This window comes from Rattus norvegicus, chromosome 13, assembly GCF_036323735.1.
Source record: "Rattus norvegicus strain BN/NHsdMcwi chromosome 13, GRCr8, whole genome shotgun sequence".
NCBI lineage: Eukaryota > Metazoa > Chordata > Mammalia > Rodentia > Muridae > Rattus > Rattus norvegicus.
The window spans coordinates 32,294,362-32,314,361 of NC_086031.1; the positions used below are offsets into that span (position 1 = coordinate 32,294,362).

Below are 20,000 nucleotides of genomic sequence, written 5' to 3' on the forward strand. Positions count from 1 at the left end.
CCATAGCCAGTCAATATCTTAAAAACATATTCATTGTTGCTAATTTGCATGTTTCTGCCAATTTTTTTAAAAAATCCAATTGAAACTCAAGAAAGCTTAAAAAAAAAAAACAGAAGAAAAAGATAGAAAATCCAAAGAAAAATCAAATTTAAATCCCCTCTAATATCATCTGTGTGTGTGTGTGTGTGTGTGTGTGTGTGTGTGTGTGTGTGATAACTCTTGCTGTAGCACACATGCAAAGGTCATAGGACAACTCTCAGAAGTCAGCGCTCTCCTTCCAGCACATGGGTCCTGGCAGTGGGAGTTGTCAGGCTAGCAGTCTTTACCTGTATGCTGAGCCATCCTGCCAGCCTGGCCACTGTCTACGTATTTTATATATGCATGTTTTAAAATTGGGATCACGGAGTTTTATACCATAAACTCTGTTACTCTAGTGTTTTATATTGTAGGCAGTCATTTTTTTGTTGTTGTTAGAAATTACACATTAAAGGTCAATGAGATGACTCAACAGGGAAGTTTGATAACCTCAGTTCAATTCCCAGGATCCACATGGTGGAAGGAGAGAACTGATTTCCAACTGTCCTCTGACTTGGGCATGTGCACACACATACAAATAAATGTAACCATTTTTTAAAAATTAAACTTTGAGGACTATATAGTTCAGTGGCTGTCTAGAAATTAAACACTGACAAACATTGACATACAGCTTGATTTTTTTTTTTTAGTTACATACCTAACATAGAATTACAGTGTTAAAATGTTACACATTATCTTCTTGGCAGAGTGTCTCATGCCAGTCAACCCTGTGCATCTCAGAGTCCCTCTCAAAGTCAGGTGTTCCCAGTTTTCACAATTAGTAAAAAACATGGGATTTGATTTTTTTTCTTTAATAAAAATCTTTGTGTAGTATCTTAGACACTGTCCTCTTGCTGTGAAGAGATACCATGACCAAAACAACTCTTAGAAAATAATGCATTTAATTGGGGCTGGCTTACAGTTTCAGAGGTTTTAGTCTACGGTGGGAAGCCTGGCAGCAATGGTGCTGAAGAAGCAGTAGAGAGCTACATCCTGATCTGCAGGCAGAGAGGGAAAGACATTTTGCTTGGCATGAAAGCCTACCTCCAGTGACACACTTCCTCTAACAAGGCCATGCCTTCTAATCCTTTCAAATAGTGACTAAGCATTCAAATACGTGAGCCTCTGAGGGTCATTCTTATTCAATTAGTCCCATGTGTACATACACATATAGACACATGTCAGATGACAACAGTGGTTGTCTGACTTCACCTTCTTCCTTGTTTGAGAGGGAGTCTCGGTTGTTTGCCATAATCTCGTAGGATTCTCCCGTCTCTATTTACCATCACACCACAGAAGAATTGTTACAGATGCTACAGCCAGCAAGCTTTACGTGGGTTCTGGGGATTCCAACCCAGGTCCTCATGCTTGCATGGTAAATGTACTAAACCGTCTCCCCAACCCTGGTTGTGAACTAACTGCCTGACATGGGTGCTGGGAACTGAGTGTGGGTCCTCTGCAAGAGCAGTAAGAAGTGTTCTTTACCTCTACGCTTCTTTGTCATCAGTCCTCAAAATTTGATTTTATTCTTATTTTTTTTTGTTTTGTTTTGTTTTTTTCTTCAAAGATGTGGTCCCAGGCTTTAAGGAGCCTAGCCTGGCCTCAAACGTGTGATCCTCCTGTGTCAGCCTCCCAGAGTGCTAGGATTATAGGTTACCATTAGCTCGGTTAAACATTCTGTGCTTTATAATAACTAACATGAGGAAATATCTAAAATGTCTGTTGGTCTTTTAGAATGTCTTTGTAATTAATTCTATTATGTCCGCTGTACATTTCTCTTTGAGATATTTGTCCCATCCATTGGAAGAGACATAATTTATGAATCATTTAGCAGCCATATACTGCAATATTTTTCCTCCCTCAGACATTTAGCTATATTTTGTGGTATTTATATTTATGGTGTATAGCATGTAAGATCTGAGAGCCTTGAGCAGGCTAACCAAGTATGCTACCACTGGGCTGTAATCCGGGACCAATAATTAATTCTATTATTAATTACATTTATTTATTCTATTATTACATCTATTTATTCATGTGAATCTATACTAGCCATGCATACATTTAGAGATCAGAGGAGAAATTTTATAGTTCTATCCTTTAACTGTATGGGTTCTGGGATCCTGAGGGTGGGGGCGGGGCTCTGCTCAGCTCTCAGGATACTTCTTGTCTGCCTGTGCTTTCTTCTTCCCTTTTGACCTTACGTTTTAAGCATTATGTTGGATATATCCTTTTTCCTTCGCTTTTATTAATGGTACTGTACTAGGTGTCTTCTCAGCATACCTCCCACCAGGACCTGCCTCAATTAACTTCTGAGAGCAGATAATATTAGATGCCTTCAGGGTGGTATAGCTGCAGAATTAAATACTTTATCCTTCAAGTCAAACTGTAGATTTCGGTCTAACTTTAAAAAGCAGTTTTTATGAGCCAGGTATAATTACATCGGGGATCTCAGCACTCCCGGGGCCAAAGCAGGAGGATCAGGAGCTGGTGGCTAGCATGGGTTGTATATTAAAATCACAGTTTAAAAAAATCAACAACATGCCATTCGAGACCTTTTTAACTTATTGAAAGGTTCTCTCTTAAGTTATTCATGTTTATTATGTTGACCTATATCTGTAAATCAAAATCTCTTACTGAACCTCTGGACCACCATTTCCTGGGCAAAGTCCAAGGAGTGTCTTGGCAGCAGAAGGACTCGGGTAAGAAGTGTCACAAGCATGTCATGCCACACAGGGGTATCCTGGTCACCAAACCTGGTGGCTGGTTTTAGAAGTGGGGAAAATGGTTTGAGAAGCCAATATGTCTTCTGAGAAAAGTCTTCTAAAGAAGAGAACAGCCTTGGAATAGAATGAAGGCTTGCAAGTTCCCTGCTGGGGTCAAAGGTCCTTGTGGACACAGCTTTCTTTCCTGACACTGGAGCCTGAGGGAAGGGAGGAGGAGGGGAGGGAGCCCCAGGTGCTTCTGCCGGTGCTTCTGCCGTGGAGATAAGAAGCCCTTTCCAGAGTACTTTCTGAAGACAAAGCTTTGCTGTTTTCCACCCAAACAGCTACACAAAATGCACCTGACTGATGTGAGATTCCAGCATTAGAATTAGAGTTTGTTGTTCTTTCTCTCTTTCTTTCTTTCTTTCTTTCTTTCTTTCTTTCTTTCTTTCTTTCTTTCTTCCTTCCTTCCTTCCTTCCTTCCTCCCTTCCTCTCTTTCTTCTTTCTTTCTGTCCTTTCTGTCTTTCCCTCCTTCCATCCTTCCTTTCTTTCCTTACTTCTTCCTTCCTTCTTTCTTTCTGTCTTTTCTTTCTTTATTCCTTCCTTCCTTCCTTCTGTCCGTCCTTCCTTCCTTCTGTCCGTCCTTCCTTCCTTCCTTTCTTCTTTCTTTCTGTCCTTTCTTTCTTTCGTTCTTTCTTTCCTTTCTTTCCTTCCTTCCTTCCATCCATCCTTCCTTCCTTTCTTTCCTTACTTCTTCCTTTTTTTAAAAGATGTATTTATTTATTATATGTAAGTACACTGTAGCCATCTTCAGACACACCAGAAGAGGGCATCAGATCCCATTACACATGGTTGCGAGCCACTGTGTGGTTGCTGGGAATTGAACTCAGGGCCTCTGGGAGAGCAGTCAGTGCTCTTAACCACTGAGCCATCTCTCCAGCCCTTCTTCCTTCTTTCTTTCTTTCTGTCTGTCTGTCTGTCTGTCTGTCTGTCTTTTCTTCCTTCCTTCCTTCTGTCCGTCCATCCATCCTTCCTTTCTTTCCTTACTTCTTCCTTCCTTCTTTCTGTCCTTTCTTTCTTTCCTTCTTTCTTTCTGTCCTTCCTTCCGTCCTTCCTTCCTTTCTTTCCTTACTTCTTTCTTTCTTTCTTCCTTTTCTTCCTTCCTTCCTTCCTTCCTTCCTTCCTTCCTTCTTTCTGTCTGTCCTTCCTTCCTTCCTTTCTTTCCTTACTTCTTCCTTCCTTCTTTCTGTCCTTCCTTCCTTCCTTTCTTTCCTTCCTTCCTTCCTTCTTTTTCTTCCCTGACAGTCTTATAAACCCCATGCTTGCCTCAGACTCACTGTGTTCCTGGGAATGATCATACACTTCTGATGTTCTTGCCTGTAAGAGCTTAAATTGCCTTCATGGGTTTATATAGTGATGCGGATCTAACCCACAGCATTGGGCACACAGGGAACGAGTCACAGGGCACATTCCCAAGTCCCTAAAAGCATTTATGAATGATCACTATGACTAAGTAGCAGAGCACACACCCCTAGGCCCATCAGAAAAGCACTTTCTAGTCCCTCTCCCCCATCCCTGACTTAGGACCAAGCTCAGAGCCCTTATTTCTGCCCTGATATCCTCTCCTAGGTAAACCCTAAGATAAATTGTTCTCATTTTTTCAAGTGACAGCCTGGCAGGTAGGTGTCTTTAAATTCTCTATTCTCCTTACCTGATCAAACAGGGGAATGGGGAGGAAATATTGGCAAACCAGGTTTTTGGGTTTTTTTTTTTAATAAATAATATTTTTAGACTCATTTATTATATGAGCACAGTGTAGCTGTCTTCAGACAAGCCAGAAGAGGGCATCAGATCTCATTACAGATGGTTGTGAGCCACCATGTGGTTGCTGGGATTTGAACTCAGGACCTCTGGAAGAGCAGTCAGTGCTCTTAACTGCTGAGCCATCTCTCCAGCCCCAGGTTTTTGTTTTTCATAGGTCTGCACTCTCTACAGTCTCTGAGGAAAAATACCTTCAGGGAAAGAAGAGAGAAACACCCTCCCCTTCAGGAAGGGAGATAAACTCCCTTTGTGGCTCTTGCCTGGAGAATTAAATGTTACACGGATGTCTGGTTACATTTTTTTCCTTCTTCCAGATCTCTAAGTGACTGAATTTAAAGAATGGGATGGGATTAACCAACCTCTGTTGTTCTTTTCCCTCAACAGCTAAGTTTTCTTTTCCAGTTTAATTTTTAGCCTCAATTTGGGAATATAAACTACAGAAGACAAATGACCCTGGTACATATTACCTAAAAACAAACAAACAAAAAAATTCTTTCCCTCCTTGTTTTTATTCTGAAAGGAAATTACTGAGCAGGGAAACATGTCCACTCTAGAAATAATGTCCCACAGTCTCCTGTCTTCTACGTCTTTGTCTTGGTCACACCAGCACGGGCATATGCAAATGTGTTTGTTTGCTTTTCTTTTTGAGGCAGAGTCTTAATATGTATCCTTGACTGGTCTGGAACTCACTCCGTAGACCAGGCTGGCCTCAGACTCTCAGATCTGCCTGCCTCTGCCTTGGGAGTGCTGGGATTAAAGGTGTGTGCCACCATTGCCAGGTTGGTGCTGGTGATCAGACCTAGTACATTATGTATGCTAAGTACAGAATTGAGCTTCATCCCCAGGCCCCTCCGCATGTCTTTAATTTCCAAAACTGTATTTCTGTGTATGTGTAGGTGGGTGGGTACACACAAGACTGAGTGCCCATAGAGGCTATGATAGAGGGAGTCACATGCCTGGAGGTGGAGTTGCAGGTGGTTGTGAGCCACCTGACTTAGGTACTGGGAACTTCTGGAAGAATAGCCAGTGCTCTTAACCACTGAGTTATCTCTCCAGCCCCAGCCGTTATATCTTAGCATAGGCAAGACCTTGGAATAACTTGAAGGCCCCTTCTTCCAACCCCATCTAATTGATGGGAAAACTGAGGTCTGGAGGGGGGAATAACAGCATACATAATGGGGTCTTAGCCATCTCTGTAAGTACAGCCCTGACTCCTCTCTGGGGCTCAAGGGTGCTGTTCCCATGGCTCCTGGAGTGTGTACTTTCCTCTGTGTGTGAGCCTCAGAGCAGAAGGCTTGGGGGTCTGTTTTCACTGCTCAGGCTAGAATGGAGTAGAGAAGATGGGCTTCTTTCTCCCTTGAAGAGTACTCTGCCTTGCTGGCTGATGACCACTCAGTGCTCAGTGCTCCCTGAGCTTGAGAGAACCTTGGGTGATCTTCCTCTACCATTCCCAGGCATATTCCCGTGAATCCTGTAGATCCAGAATGGAAGGGAGAGGCCAGGTGTTCTAGGAATCCAGAGAGCAGAAATTAAAACCCCCATCCCCATCCCAACACAGGAGACATTTATATGACCTCACTCTCAAGTGTCTATGTGCCAGCATCCCTACAGAAAAGCAGAGTCCTCTGGGTGTCTGTCACCAGGACAACTGATTCGAACCTGCAAATTACTGGGGATTATAAATGTATTCAGATTGTAGAAGCTTTTTTTTCCTCAACCTTTTTCTTTGGTGGGTAAACTGAGGTTTAGAACATGCAGTGGTACCTCTCTCCTTTTCCTTCCCTTTCATCAGGTCCCTCCCTCCCTTTCTCTGGGGTCTCATATAGCTAAGGAATGGCCTTGATCTTCCCAAGTGCTGGGGTTACAGGAAGGTAAGCCACTCTCACTTTGAGCTTCTGGAGATTGTAGGCCTATGCCACCATACCTGGCTTCTGTTTGTCTTTTTTTTTTTAAGGTTTATTTTTATTTTTTATGCATATGAGTGCATTCCCCATGTCTTAGACATTGTTCTATTGCTCTGAAGAGATACCATGACCAAGGCCACTCTTACAAAAGAAAGCATTTAACTGGAGGCTTGCTTACAGTTTTAAATGGTTAATCCATTATCATGGCAAGAAGTACACAGGTGTGATGCTGGAGTGGTAACTAGGACCTTCACAACAGGCAGGGGTGGGGGAGGGAGAGGGAGAGGGAGAGGGAGAGAGAGAGAAAATAGGCTGGGAGAGGGCTTTTAAAACCTCAGAGCCTATCCCCAGTGACACACCTCCTACAGCAAGCCTACACCTACCAATCTGCAATCCTTTCAAAAGTCCCACTAACTGGGGAACTGGGGACTAAGCACTTAGTCTATGGGGCCATTCTCATTCAAACCACCACACCCTGCATGTATGTATGTGCACCATTAGTGTGCCTTGGGCTGGTGGAGGTCAAAAGGCATCAAATCCACTGGAACTAGAACTACCGATGACTGTGAGCTGCCTCATGGGTGAAACCAAATTCAGTTCTCTGTAAGAACAGCATGAGGACCTGAGTTCAATCCCTTAGACCCTTTTGGGGAAGGAGCTGGATGTGGTGGTGCACCTTTAATTCCAACACTGAAAGGAGGTTCCCTGGGGGGTTGCTAGCAAGTGAGTTCCAGGTTCAGTGAAAGACCCTGACCAAGAAAGTGAGGGAGGGAGGGAGGGAGGATGGGAGACAAGAAGAGGAAGACGCACACATGGACTAGACACATAACAATACAATTTGCCGTTTAATGAGGTCCTGGGAATGTTGGCCACTTGATTATCCTTCTTGAACTCAATATAGTGTTTCCTCCACAGCCTCCATGATACCCTCATATCAGAACCTGAACTCCCTGAAACTGCAGAATCATCTTCTATTGTGTGGGTAGTGTGTCCGTATCCTATTTAGTTGGTTCTTTAGTTGGTGGATGGTTATTCTGGCTCTGTGTGTGTGTGCGTGTGTGTGTGTGTGTGTGTGTGTGTGTGTGTGTGTGTGTGTAGGGGGGTATGCGTGGGGGAACTGGGGCCTTGTTCATAGTAAACAACTGTTCATCCACTTACATGTGTGAGCATGTGTTTGTGTGTATGTGTGTGTCTGTGGAGGTCAGAGGACAGTCTTAGGTATCCGTGTTTCTCAGGTGCTAAATTCCTTAAAAATATGTTAAGATTACATTTATATAATTATGTATATTTACATGTGTGCACACGGCATGGCATTTGTTCATGCGGAGGTCAGAGGACACTGGGCATTGGGTCTGTTCCTCTACAGTGTGGGTTTCAGAGATCCCTCGCTCCACTCCCCACCTCTGCCTCCTGAGTACTGGGATTTAAGGCATGTGCCATCATGCCCAATTCCAGTTTTTATTTTTTTCTATCTCTGAATATTAATCGGTGTTTTGTTGTTGTTGTTGTTGTTGTATGTGTGTGTGTTGTGTTGGGAACCTTTGAACTCCCTCCTCTTATTCTTTTGTCATTTTATTTTCTTGAGATAGGATCTCCCTATGTAGCCTAGGCTGGCCTCAAACAAAGGTTTGCGAATCCTGCCTCAGCCTCCTTATTGCTAGATTATGGGCATCCAATAAAAAGCCCTAAACCATAGTTATCCTGTGGTGCTGCAGAACATTGAAACCTGCTCTTTCTTTCCAACTTGTTTTGGTACCCAGTGTCCAACCATCTGACCTCCCTCCTCTGTCTGATGTATTTTGTGTGGGGAGTGATTCTGTCAGGGATTCCACCCAGTGCTTCAAACATGTCTGCACATTGACCACTGATCCCACAGCGTCCTCTGAGCTCCTCTTCTATGTATATTTGGTTTTTAAGATTTATTTTACATATATAAGTACACTGTCTGTCTTCTGACACACCAGAAGAGGGCATCAGATCTCATTACAGATGGTTTTGAGCCACCATGTGGTTGCTGGGAATTGAACTCAGGACCTCTGGAAGAGCAGTCAGTGCTCTTAACCGCTGAGCCATCTCTCCAGCCCATTCTATGTATACGTGTGTGTGTGTGTGTGTGTGTGTGTGTGTGTGTGTGTGTGTGTGTGTGTGTGTGTGTGTTTTGGCTGGGCATCAAGCACCAGGGACTCCATGTCTTGTTTTGTTATGGCTTGTTAGTCCTTTCCTATAGCCCTGGCTCCTGAAACTCACAGAGGGCTGGCTCCCTCTAACTCATTACTGCTGGGTTTATAGTTGTGCTCTTAACTACCAGGCCTGGCTGGCCAGCATGGCTTTATTTATTTGTTTATTTTTAACAAAACCAACCATTGGTTCTAGCTAGGCATGGAACTCAGGCTTTATGCTTGCACAGCAGTAAGGTACTTTACTCACTGAGCCGGCTCCTGAGCCCCTCTCAGAAGTTTTGTATTTGACATTCAGATTCTGCATTTCTGGCAGATGCTGCTGAAGTCAAGGCACCTTGGCAGGCTACCCCACTGTTAATCACGATGCCCCAGAGTTTCTCGGTGCTAGTGATGTTAGCCTTGAAGACCGAGTTAAAACAGTCAATGTGTGTCTGTGTGAGCTTCTGTGGGGTGGGTTCACACACGTCTCTGGGCAGCCAATAAATCCTTCTAGCTGAGGGAGTCACTTAGGCTATGCTGATAGTTTGACCCCTTCTGTAGTTGCCTGATAGTTTGTCATTTTCTATTTACTGCCCTCTTCCTACACGTGTATTAGAAGTGCATCTGTAAGTTTTCTCAAGCTGGGGAAGTAAAATAGCTCAGGCAGTGAAAACCTTGCCAAGCAAGCTGAGGACCCAAGTTTGGTCCCCAACACCCATAGGAAGAAAAAATATATATAGGCATGGTACTGCGTGCTTTCAATCCCAATGTTGGGAAGATGAAGACAAGTGAATTTCTGAGCTCCTGGCTAGACAGGATCACTGAATCAGTGAGTTCCAGGTTCAGTGAGAGACTCTACCTCAAAAAATAATGTGGAGAGGGATACATAGAGGAGGACCCCTGACATTGACCTCTGGCCTCCACACACATTAATAATAATAATAATAATAATAATAATAATAATAATTTTAAAAGAAGTAAATGATTTCTTGTGTTAGTGAGATGGCTTAGCAGGTAACAATGCTTGCCTTCACCTGAATTCAGTCCCTGAGACCCACATGGTTAGAGGAGAGGGCTGACTCCCTGAAGTTGACCTGTGACTCCACATAAAATCATAATAATAAATACACGCATTTGAAGAATCTTAACGAAAGAATTGTTTCCCCATTATTTTATTTTTCTATCTTCCTGTCTTGGTATGTCCTCCTGGCACTTACAGGCTAACACTGACCTCTTGGGTACACATTTCATTGCTCATGTTGTCCTTGCTGTAGGGAGTGCCTCTGCCTGGCTCCCCTGTCACTTGTGCCTCGAGCATTTCCTCACTATTTGTGCCACAAGGTGTTTCCTGCTCTTCTGGTGTTTGCCCGGTGCCAGCCCTGGCAGGAGCCCCTTCTGAGAAGTGTCCAGGTCATGGTTTTCTTTTTCAGGAGTACCCACAGATAACTATCTTGCGTGTTCTGACTGCAGTGTGCCAGTCAGATACCTCACTCATGGCCTTCATAGCAGGAAGGAGGTTAAGGCCTTCTGAGACATAGGACATGACCTTCAGGGAATGGTCTTGGCTGGGTCCCTGGACAGAAAGGATTTCATCCCTGCAGTGTGCTGTCTCCTTAACTGAATGCACTCTGTCACAGTCATGGGTACTTGCATAGTACTGTACACATAGAGGTGGGGAGACAGATTGTCCATGCTGGGCTGCATGGTCGCTGCACAGTGCTTTTCTCCTCTGCCAGTCTTCTAGTACTCTTGGCACACTGCCCTCCTTTCTCTGAGGTGAGGATGGCCTCTCATTATAATCTACGTGGCATTCATTACCCAAACCAGCAACTGTTGGAAAGTAAACAACCTGTAAATCTTGACTGGCCCTGGCAATTGCCTCCTGTTCTTGGGAACACGGTGATCCGGGCAGAAGCCCGTGCTCTGGGTTCTGCCCACTGGGCAGAACTACTCTGGCTTGTCTGCCCTTCTAGCAAAAGCACCTGGTGGGCTCTGCCCACTGGAGGTCAGCTAGGATAGGCTGCTCAGGGCAGCACTGTGGACACAGGAGCTGGCTTCCGGAAGACACTGGGCTACCTGGTGGAGTCCAAGTCCCAGGGGTGGATTTCTGCTAGGCTGCCTGCTGCTGTCTTAGTGACCTTGAGTACTAGGTCACTTGGGGTATGGGCTGGGGTGGCTGCAGGAGAGTTTGTGTAGTTTAGAGTGGCCAGCACAGAGGTGGGGCAGGTCAGGAAAGTGCTGTCTTTACCTTGCTGTTAGGATGTGGTCATGAGGAGTGTTCACAGGAGGCACTCCAGATAGTATTTTGAAGGTATTGAGAAAGAGACACAGGGAGGTTGAAAACTTGCCTTTGGGAACTGGGGAGATGGCCATACTGGGCTAGCGGGAGGCCCAGAGTTCAAATCCCCAGAAACAGTGGGCATAACTACACCTGTACCAACAACCCCAGCACTGTAGCTGGTAGAGACACAGGAGGACAGCTGTGGTTTGCTGGCTGCCAGCCTAGCTCCTTATTCCCTGTCTCAAGGCAATAAGAATGACACAGCAGAGCACCCAGTGTCCTTTGTGGCCTCTGTGTGGTGCCTAGGAACCTGTACACACCCATACGTATGCAGCACTTTCTCTCTCTCTCTCTCTCTCTCTCTCTCTCTCTCTCTTTCTGTGTGTGTTTCACTCTACTTTCCCTTCCCTCCTTCCCTCCCTCCCTCCCACAGCCCCTCCCAGTAACCTGTACACACATGCATATGCAGAACACTCTCTCTCTCTCTCTCTCTCTCTCTCTCTCTCTCTGTGTTTGTGTGTGTATTTCTCTCTACTTTTTCCCTTCCCTCCCTCCCACAGTCCCTCCCTCCCAGTAACCTGTACACACATGCAGCACATACACACTTAACTCTCACAACACATACAACTTCACAACTTGCCCACGACGCAAGTTGAACTACAACTTGTGTAGCTCAGTGGTAGAGTGCTTACCTAACACGCATGGTTCTATCACAACCAAAGCAAAACCCCCAAACAAATTGCTTGGTCATGCAGACCAAACCTTGGAGGGTCTAGACTTAATCCCATCTGCCCTGACCCTATCTCCCTTTTCCTTTCTTGTTTAGGTCTAGGCAGCAGGCAGCTGTCTTTGCTGCTGATCTGTATGTAATATACCATGATTTGGGGCATGTTAGCCTCCCCCTGGACCTCCTTTTCTCATCTTGAAGTGGCACAGTCACACTGCACTGTGACATCCTTGATTGTTCTTCAAGATGGGGACTCATGAAACCCAGGCTGACTTAGTGCTATATAGTCTAAAATGATCTTAAACTCCTGTTCTTCTTACCTCTGAGTTCTGGGATTACACGTGTGGGTCACTATGCTGTGTTTGTGTAGTGCTGGGTACAAACCCAGGGCCTCATACACACTGGGTGAGCACTCAGCCAGCTGAGCTACATCTCCAGCCTCTGCACAATGGAGTCTCAGCTCCTCCTGCTCCTGCTGTCACCTCTCTGCCTGATATGGTTTGCTGTGTTGTGTTTGTGCCTCGCTCACGTTTTGTGCCTCTTAATTGGTTCCCCTGCCTCAAATGCCCACCTGCCTGATTAGCCTTGGGGTACAAGTTTGACCTTGGAAGAATAAATAGTAGCCACTGTTATCCTAAGCATCAACTGGCCTGGAACAGCTTGAGCCACTTGCTAGCCTTCCTGGCTTGTGTTTCTTCAAATTCACTCATAATATACTCCAATTTTGTATGGTTTTACTGTTTTCTTAAAGAATTAAAAATTTTATTTCATTATTTTTGGTGTGTGATATTTGGATATTTGTATGTGTCTGGATATATGTATGCAGTGATAGTAGTTGGAGGTCAGAAGATACCTTGTGTGAGTCTGTATATATTTATTTGTCTCCGCAACTTTAATGGTTAGATTATATATGCGTTTTTGCATGTGTGTGTGTATGTGTTATGCATGTGTATGCATGTCTGGAGGTGTGGGAGTGTATTCACATGTGTGTGCGTGTGTGGAGGTCCAAGGTAGACATACAATATAATCCTTATCTCCATTCACTTAAGAACAAGGCCTTTTTTTCTACATTAGTTCTGGCCTTCTACCGTATGGGTCCCAAGATTGAACTCAGGTGTTCAGGCCTAGTGGCAGGCAGGCTCCTTCACCAGCTGAGTCATCTTGGTGTCCCCAAGGACATTATTTTATATACCCAAACCTAGAAAATTTAGCACAGGTAAAAGAGCAGCACTTGTCATATACTTCAACAGTGCTGATAAGGCCCTGTCATGGTGGCACACACCTTTTAACCGCAGCACTCAGTAGACAGAGACAGGTGGATCTTTGTGAGCTGGAGGCCTTTGTGGTCTATGTAGGGAGTTCCAGGATGCCAGGGCTGCATAGTGCAAAATTCTTCATCCATCCCCAATCTGCCTGCCCCCTCTACACCAATTTTTTTTAATATGCTGGGAATCAAGCATAGGGTCTTGAGCAGGCTAAGCAAGTGTTCTTTCATAGTGCCACACCTCCAGCCCTTAAGAGTGTCCTTTGTAACAGATTTCTGGCTGATTGAGGCTCCCTGGAGAATGAGGCTTTGTACTGGTCTCTCCCATCAGCTGGTCAGCCTATACCTGTTTTGGCTGACCCCATCTACCGTGATACTGAAGGATGCAGGCACGGTGGCTGTATATATACTGTTACTCCATTTAGGTGTGCCTCCCCGGTGCCCACATGATGCTAGCTTGGGCCCCTAAGTGACAGCATATACCTTGTTCTCCACACCTGTATTACATTTCCCTGGGAACGCAGTGGTAGATTATTTCTGTATGTTTCTAGGGTTTAGCTATCACTACTAGTACTATTGCTTGTTACAGCCTTGTACAAGTATTTTTATTTTATGTGTGCACATGTGCACACGTGCGTGCCTGTATGTGTATGCCTGTGTGTATGTACACATGCATGTGCATGCCTCTTATGTGTGAGTATGTTAGTATACATATGGATCTAAGATGTCAGCACCTTCCTCTGCCATGCTGCTCCTTATATATTGAAGTGGGATCTCTCTTCGAACTCTGAGTTTAATTTAGGGTTTGGCTTTGTCAGCTAGCCAGCTTGCTCCATGGTCTCCACCTCTCACAAGCTCACCTAGCTTTTATGTGAATGAGCACTTTATCCACTGAGCCATTTCCCAACCCCTTGCACAAATATTCTAAAGCACCAATGCTCACCCTGTGAACTAGCACCCCGGAGGTGGGGTATCGGGGCCATTAGCTACTTATCTTGTTCCTGTGACAAAATACTCAATAAAAGCAGTGTCTGGAAAGAACGGCTTGTTTTGGTCACAGTCAGTGGGTACAGTTCACCGCGGCAGGGAAGGCATGGCCCCAGAGCTGTCTGGACATACTGCCAGAAAACAGGCAGATGCTGCTGGCATTCCGCTGGTTCACTTCCTCCTTTCTATTCACTCCTAGACCCCAGACCCTGGACGGGTGCCACCCACATTAGGATGGGTCTTCCTACCTCAGTTAGCCTAACCTAGAAGGTTCTCTCTGGTGTCCCAGAGCTCTGTTGTCTCTAGGTGGTTCTAGATCCCGTCAAGTTGACTGAGAGGTGTCAAAATGTCCAACAGAATTCGTGCCCAGTCCTCTGTAAGATAACGACTGTTCCTCCTATGGGATATTAGCAGTCTGCTGCGTTTGTTCACTTATGGATAAAAGTCAGACTCTTACTTCTACTCAACATTTTTTAATCATTCATGGGGATAAGGAAGATTCACACTCTCCTTGGTTCATCAGCTCCAGCTCTCTTAGGGGGTTATGGTGGAATCGACTATCTATGAACAAGAAACTTGGGGAAGGCTGTTCTGGGGAACAGGTAGTAGCTTTTTCTGGGACCTGTGACTTTACCAAGATGCAGGAAGATCCTTCAGGAGTACTGGCAAAATATCAAAGATTATATGGAAATTTATATTTTGGGCAGCAGGTTTGCTGGACAGATATAGGTAGGTACTCGTATTGAATGTGGTTTTAAAAACATGATATAAGCCTTTGGCCCAGAGCTGTGTCCCCACTACCAGCCCCTCTAGGCTCCTTTTTGTTCCTCCTTGCTTAGCTCCAGGGTCCAATGACAGCACTGACCTGGCTTCTCTTTCCTACTGGCCTTTGTTCCTGGAGGACCTGCATTACTAGGCTGCCCCCTCCCCCAGACCCTTGAATCCATGGATAAAAGACACACAATGCTGGGTTGCCTGTAGAACTTGCCTCTAGGCACAATTGCTGAGTGCAGATACCTCCTGTCTGGAATTCATGCCTGTATCGATTTATTATCTCTTTCTCCCTCTACCCTAAACTTAGTGGCTTACATCAGCTGGTCCTGCCAGCCAACATCCTTGGTCCCTGCCTGTAGTGGAAGTCACAGGCCCTTAGCTGCCCTTCCTTACAGGACTGCTGCTTTCTTCTCATTCTAAAGCATGTCAGACATCCCCCCCCAAACCCTGTCATCTTCTTTTCCTCTTGGGACTTGGAAGTCCCACCTGTACCTTCTGCCCTGTAATTGCCCACCCCTCTTCTTTATTGACAAGTCAAGAACCAACTGGGGAACTAGACCTAGAGACAGAACATCCTCTTACATGCTTGTCATCATGCCTGAGGACCTGGGTTCAATCCCAGAACATAAATTACCATGAACCCTCTCCTGCAGGTTACCCTCTGGCTGCCACCAGGCCTGTAAAATAAATGTTTTGTTGAAACTCAACTGTGTCCTTTCCTCGCTGCGTGGTCCTGAGTTGCTTCTGCATTCTAATGGTAGAGTCCTCGCCACTGGGACTTGTTACTGATTGTAGTTACTTCATAGAGTAGCCTTCATAGAACTTTGATATTGGGTTACTTTAAGGAAAAGGAGAAAAATGAGGTAGGGGTGTGTGTGTGTGTGTGTGTGTGTGTGTGTGTGTGTGTATCTGTGTCTGTTTCACTACCCCTTTTGCCACTGTAAGGTAAGGGGGCCAGCAGGCAAAACCAATAGAACCTAGAACTTTCTTTGCTCATTCTGGGCTCAGGTCCCTTTGGGCGGGCATGTTTCTAGCCATCCCTTGGAGGTAGAGGTGAGGTATAGAGTCAGGCTGAACTTAAATTCTACCAGGGAGTTCCCAAGCCTCCTTGGAGGGAGAGCACTTAGAGCCCTGGGATTGGAGAAGGGGTCAGCAGGGCTTGGCCACCCTCTTTGAGTGGGTGGTGAAAGTTCTGCCTCTGTTCCTGCCACTCCCAGGTCACCTTGGCTCCCTGGGTTGGGCTGGGAGCCACCTGCCAAGGGCTAGTTTACATCACAAAGTGACCTGGAGCTCTTTCCTGGCTATCCTTTGGCAGGCCTTTAACAATCCGCAGGTAAATGGCTGGGCTGGGTCTTCCCAGGGAATTTCCTTGAAGCTGTTTTCTGACTGCCTGTTGCTTATCTACTTCCTCCTGACAGACCCAGATCCTCAGACCTCCCAACACCAGATTCCCTGCTGGGCACACTGTCACCCCTCCAAGTCTCTAAGTGTCGGAGTTGCTAGAGACTAGAATGGGGAAGTAGGCTCTAAAACTGGATGTGAGACCCTATAAGGATAATGGTTCCCCACTGATTTTTTATGGTGTATGATTATGATTTATTGTAAGAAGATGTGATGTATGCTTTAAAATATTGGTTCAGGTTTAAAAAGTGACTTGATTGGCTGAGGCTGAGTGACTACCAAGTTGGCTGACACCTAACCTGAACAAAGCCTGGGGTTTGACCTCAGTATCCCACAACCCCTTAAACTGAGGGTGGTGGTGCGTCTATCACAAAGCTGTAATCACAAAGCTCTGAAGTGGAACAGGAGGATCATTTATTCTCAAGGTCATTCTCAGTTATGTGGGGACCCTGTGTCAGAAACAAACCAGCCCCAAGAACCCTTTTGTTTCCACTAATGATTTTCCCCTCTCCGTAATTGCTTAGGGTGTTGGAAAGACCTTAATTTGGCAGACATGTTGTAAGATACTTGGGATAACCTTAAGTATACGCTTTCCAGATAGGAACAGGTGAAAGAGAATCACACGCAACAGCCTGGCACCCCTTTCACCCTCTGGATGTTTGAGTTTTTCCTGGGAACGAACCTCTGTCTCAACTTGAATCCAGTGGGGCTCCTGGTTTCTAGTTCTGCTGTTGGCTACTTGAGACCTTGGCAAATCAGTATCCCTGTAGTCTCCGGTACCACTGTGTTCCCACGAGGGAAGCTATCTGTTAATGTTTCAGAGGAAACACCCCTGCCTTGCTGCACTGTGCTCAGAGTTTCTATCATGGCCACTGCTTCCCTTGAACAGACATCCTATCTACTCTTCAGAGCTCTCTCCCATGCCACCTGCATGCGCGAGCCTGTTTCAGATGCCCTGTCCATTGTCAGGAAGAGTGGACCTAGCCTTCCTGTCTCCCAGTCTTTTAGGAATTATTCAAATTCTGCTTCATCCTATCCCCCTTCTTTGGTGTTTGATATACCTGGAAAATTACAAACATTTGAGGGTGGGAATATGTGAAACTCCATTGTTGTGGCATAGAAGAACATTATAAAGAATCTGAAATTGGGGCTGGGGAAATGTCTCACTTGAACCCCTAGAACTCACAAAACTGGGCATGCTGGAGCTGGAGAGATGACACAGGTTATGAGCACTTGGTGCTCTTTCACAGGACCCAGCACTCACAACAGGAAGCTCACAACTGCCTATAGCTTCAGTTTCAGTGAATCTAACACCCTCTATGCATGGCATGCACACATACACCCATAGATTTGAAATTTGAAATTAAATCTAAAAGAAAAAAAAGGGGGCTGACCCTGGTATTCCCAGTACAGAGAAGGTGAGGACTGGTAGGTCCCTGGGGTTTGCTGGCCTATCAGTCTGGTTGGATGATTGGGGAACTCTTGTCTCAAAAAATATGGTGAAAAACAAGGCATGATGACAAACTCATTCAATTCCAGAATTTGAGGATTCTGCGAGGGCTGGGGAGGTTAGTCTGGTCCTAGTGTGGTAGCCTTGAGACACACATGAGCAGGACAGCCGAACAAGAGGAACAGGATGACGTGGGAGAGGCAGCGTGGTTGGATGCACAGGGCTCTAGCTTTACCCAGTCCAGCAGTCCGGTCCTGGACACTTGGAGAGCATCCTAGGCATGTACGTTTGAAAGAGAAGACCAGGAAGGTTCCATGGTTTAGATTCTCATTGTGATGGGAAGCTTGCCATGTAATGCTGGCCTGCAACCCAGGCCTCTTGGTGCAGACTTAGAAACAATTCTCTATCTGGCAGGAGCTGCCACTGCCTGGCCTGAATGGAGGTCACCCTGAAGAACCTGGGGCCAGTGCAAATTGGCCCCCTGGGTGCCTGCACACTCATGTAATGGCCACTTGGGCCTTGGGACTCTGCCAACACCATCTATATATTCTTTAGCAAAGGCAAGGACACTAGAAGAATCAGTTAGGGTGTGGAAGGCCCCTTAGTATGTATGTCCAGACATAGGGAGTGCTAGACTCTTGATTCAGGGGCACAGAAACAAAGCTTAGATGTCTTAGTTGCTAAGAACATACCTCAGCTGCTAACAATGCTCGGTGTTAAGTTTGATTCCCAGCACTCACATAAAAAGGTTGGGCATGGCGAGAGAGGTAAAAACAGTTCAATCACTGGGACTCTCTCTCTCTGGTTAGCCAATCTAGTAAACTTGGCGGTCCCAGGTCAGTTGGCTAGTGCTTTGAGAAAGGGCAGCTGTTGGTTGTCCTCTGGCTGCCAAAGTTATGTGCATATACTGCACTCCTGTACACACCCATACAGAAGAGCTTCTGCATACAAACGGACACGCCCACCTATGTGCACACAGTGGTGAATAGAGAAAGATGAATGGCTCTGTAGAGCCATATGCAGTCCGGGCTCAGATGCTGTGGTCAGGAGTCTCTGTGGTCCACATGCTGGCTGGGGCCCTTCCACCTACTCTCAGGCCTCAGGGATTGCAGAGTGCATGTGATTGCTGCTCAACAACATGGTCCAAATGGTTTGGTTTCTAGTTCTCTGCCCATTCCGGAATTCTCACCCGGGCTTGTTCTCCCGGCTCTGAAGGCTGTCTCTTGGGCACCCAAGGGAGGTGCACTGTTGGCCACTAACCTTCTGGTGTCTCCAGGCAGTCCTTGGCTTGTGGCCACGTCTTTATCTCTAACATCCTCTTTTCTGCTGTCTGCCATCTATCTCTGCGTGTCTCACTGTGCATGTCATTGGACTCAGGGCCCAGGGGTTTTCTCAGATTATTACCTTCCCTTAGAATCCTTACTTTAATTGTCTGAGACTGTCTATTTAATTAATTTAAGGCCACATTCCCAGTTTCCATGACTGGATTCCCATTAGGCTCAGTGCAGAAATGGGTAGAGTTCTCTCTCTAACTAGTTGTTTCTTTTGTTTAACATGTTTTACTCTGTGTGTGTGTGTGTGTGTGTGTGTGTGTGTGTGTGTGTGTGTGTGTGTGTGTGTGTGTGTTGGGGGAGAGGTTAGATGACAATTTGTGGGACTCTGTTTCCTCCTTATACCACCTCGCCAGCCCTTTGTTTTGTGGGTTTTTTTTTTTTTTTTGAGATAGAATCTAACTAACCATACGAACTATGCTTGCCTTGAACCATCAGTTTCCCCTGTGCTGCTATCCTAGGCTCATCTCCATTCTCTGTGGTTCTGTCAGCTGCTCATGACTACATCCAGTAGTCCTGTGGCTTAGGCTCACATTTGCATCCACACGACTTTAGAGGCACCGCTTCTCTTGGTCTCTGACATCAGACTGGGAAAGTCTGTCCACACTGAGCGTCTCAGAGCAGCTGTTTAGGTGAAATTAAAGCCCTGAGAAACGGGTTGTTCATTTATTCTGAGGTAAGGTCTCACTGTATAGCCCTGGTTGGCTTGCAACTCACAGTGACCTATCTACCTGCCTTTGCCTCCCGAGGGCCAGCATGCCTGGATGAAATTTTGACCTTTAATTTTTAAAAAAATTATATGTATGGGAGTTCTGGTTACATGTACATATCACACATTATCCGGTACCTTCAGAGGCCAGATTCCCTGAAACTGTAGATACAGATGGTTATGAGCCACCATGTAAGAGCTAGGAATTGAACTGAGGTCCTCTGGAAGAGCAGCCAGTGCTCCTAACTGCTGCGCCATCCCGCTGGTCATGAGAAGTTCATTTTTAAAATTAATCTTTAAAAAACATTTTTACTCTGTGTGAAATGCTTACTGTGCAAGCATTTAGATCTGAGTTCTGAACCCCAGAACCCATGAATGTACTTACTGGATGTGGCTAGAAGGCATGAACAGGAG

General features: G+C 45.6%; 1 protein-coding gene across 1 annotated transcript in view; it reads left to right on the forward strand.

The window, feature by feature from the left end:
* Window positions 1-20,000, forward strand: part of Tfcp2l1 (transcription factor CP2-like 1) — a 60,029-nt gene that overhangs the window by 7,719 nt on the left and 32,310 nt on the right.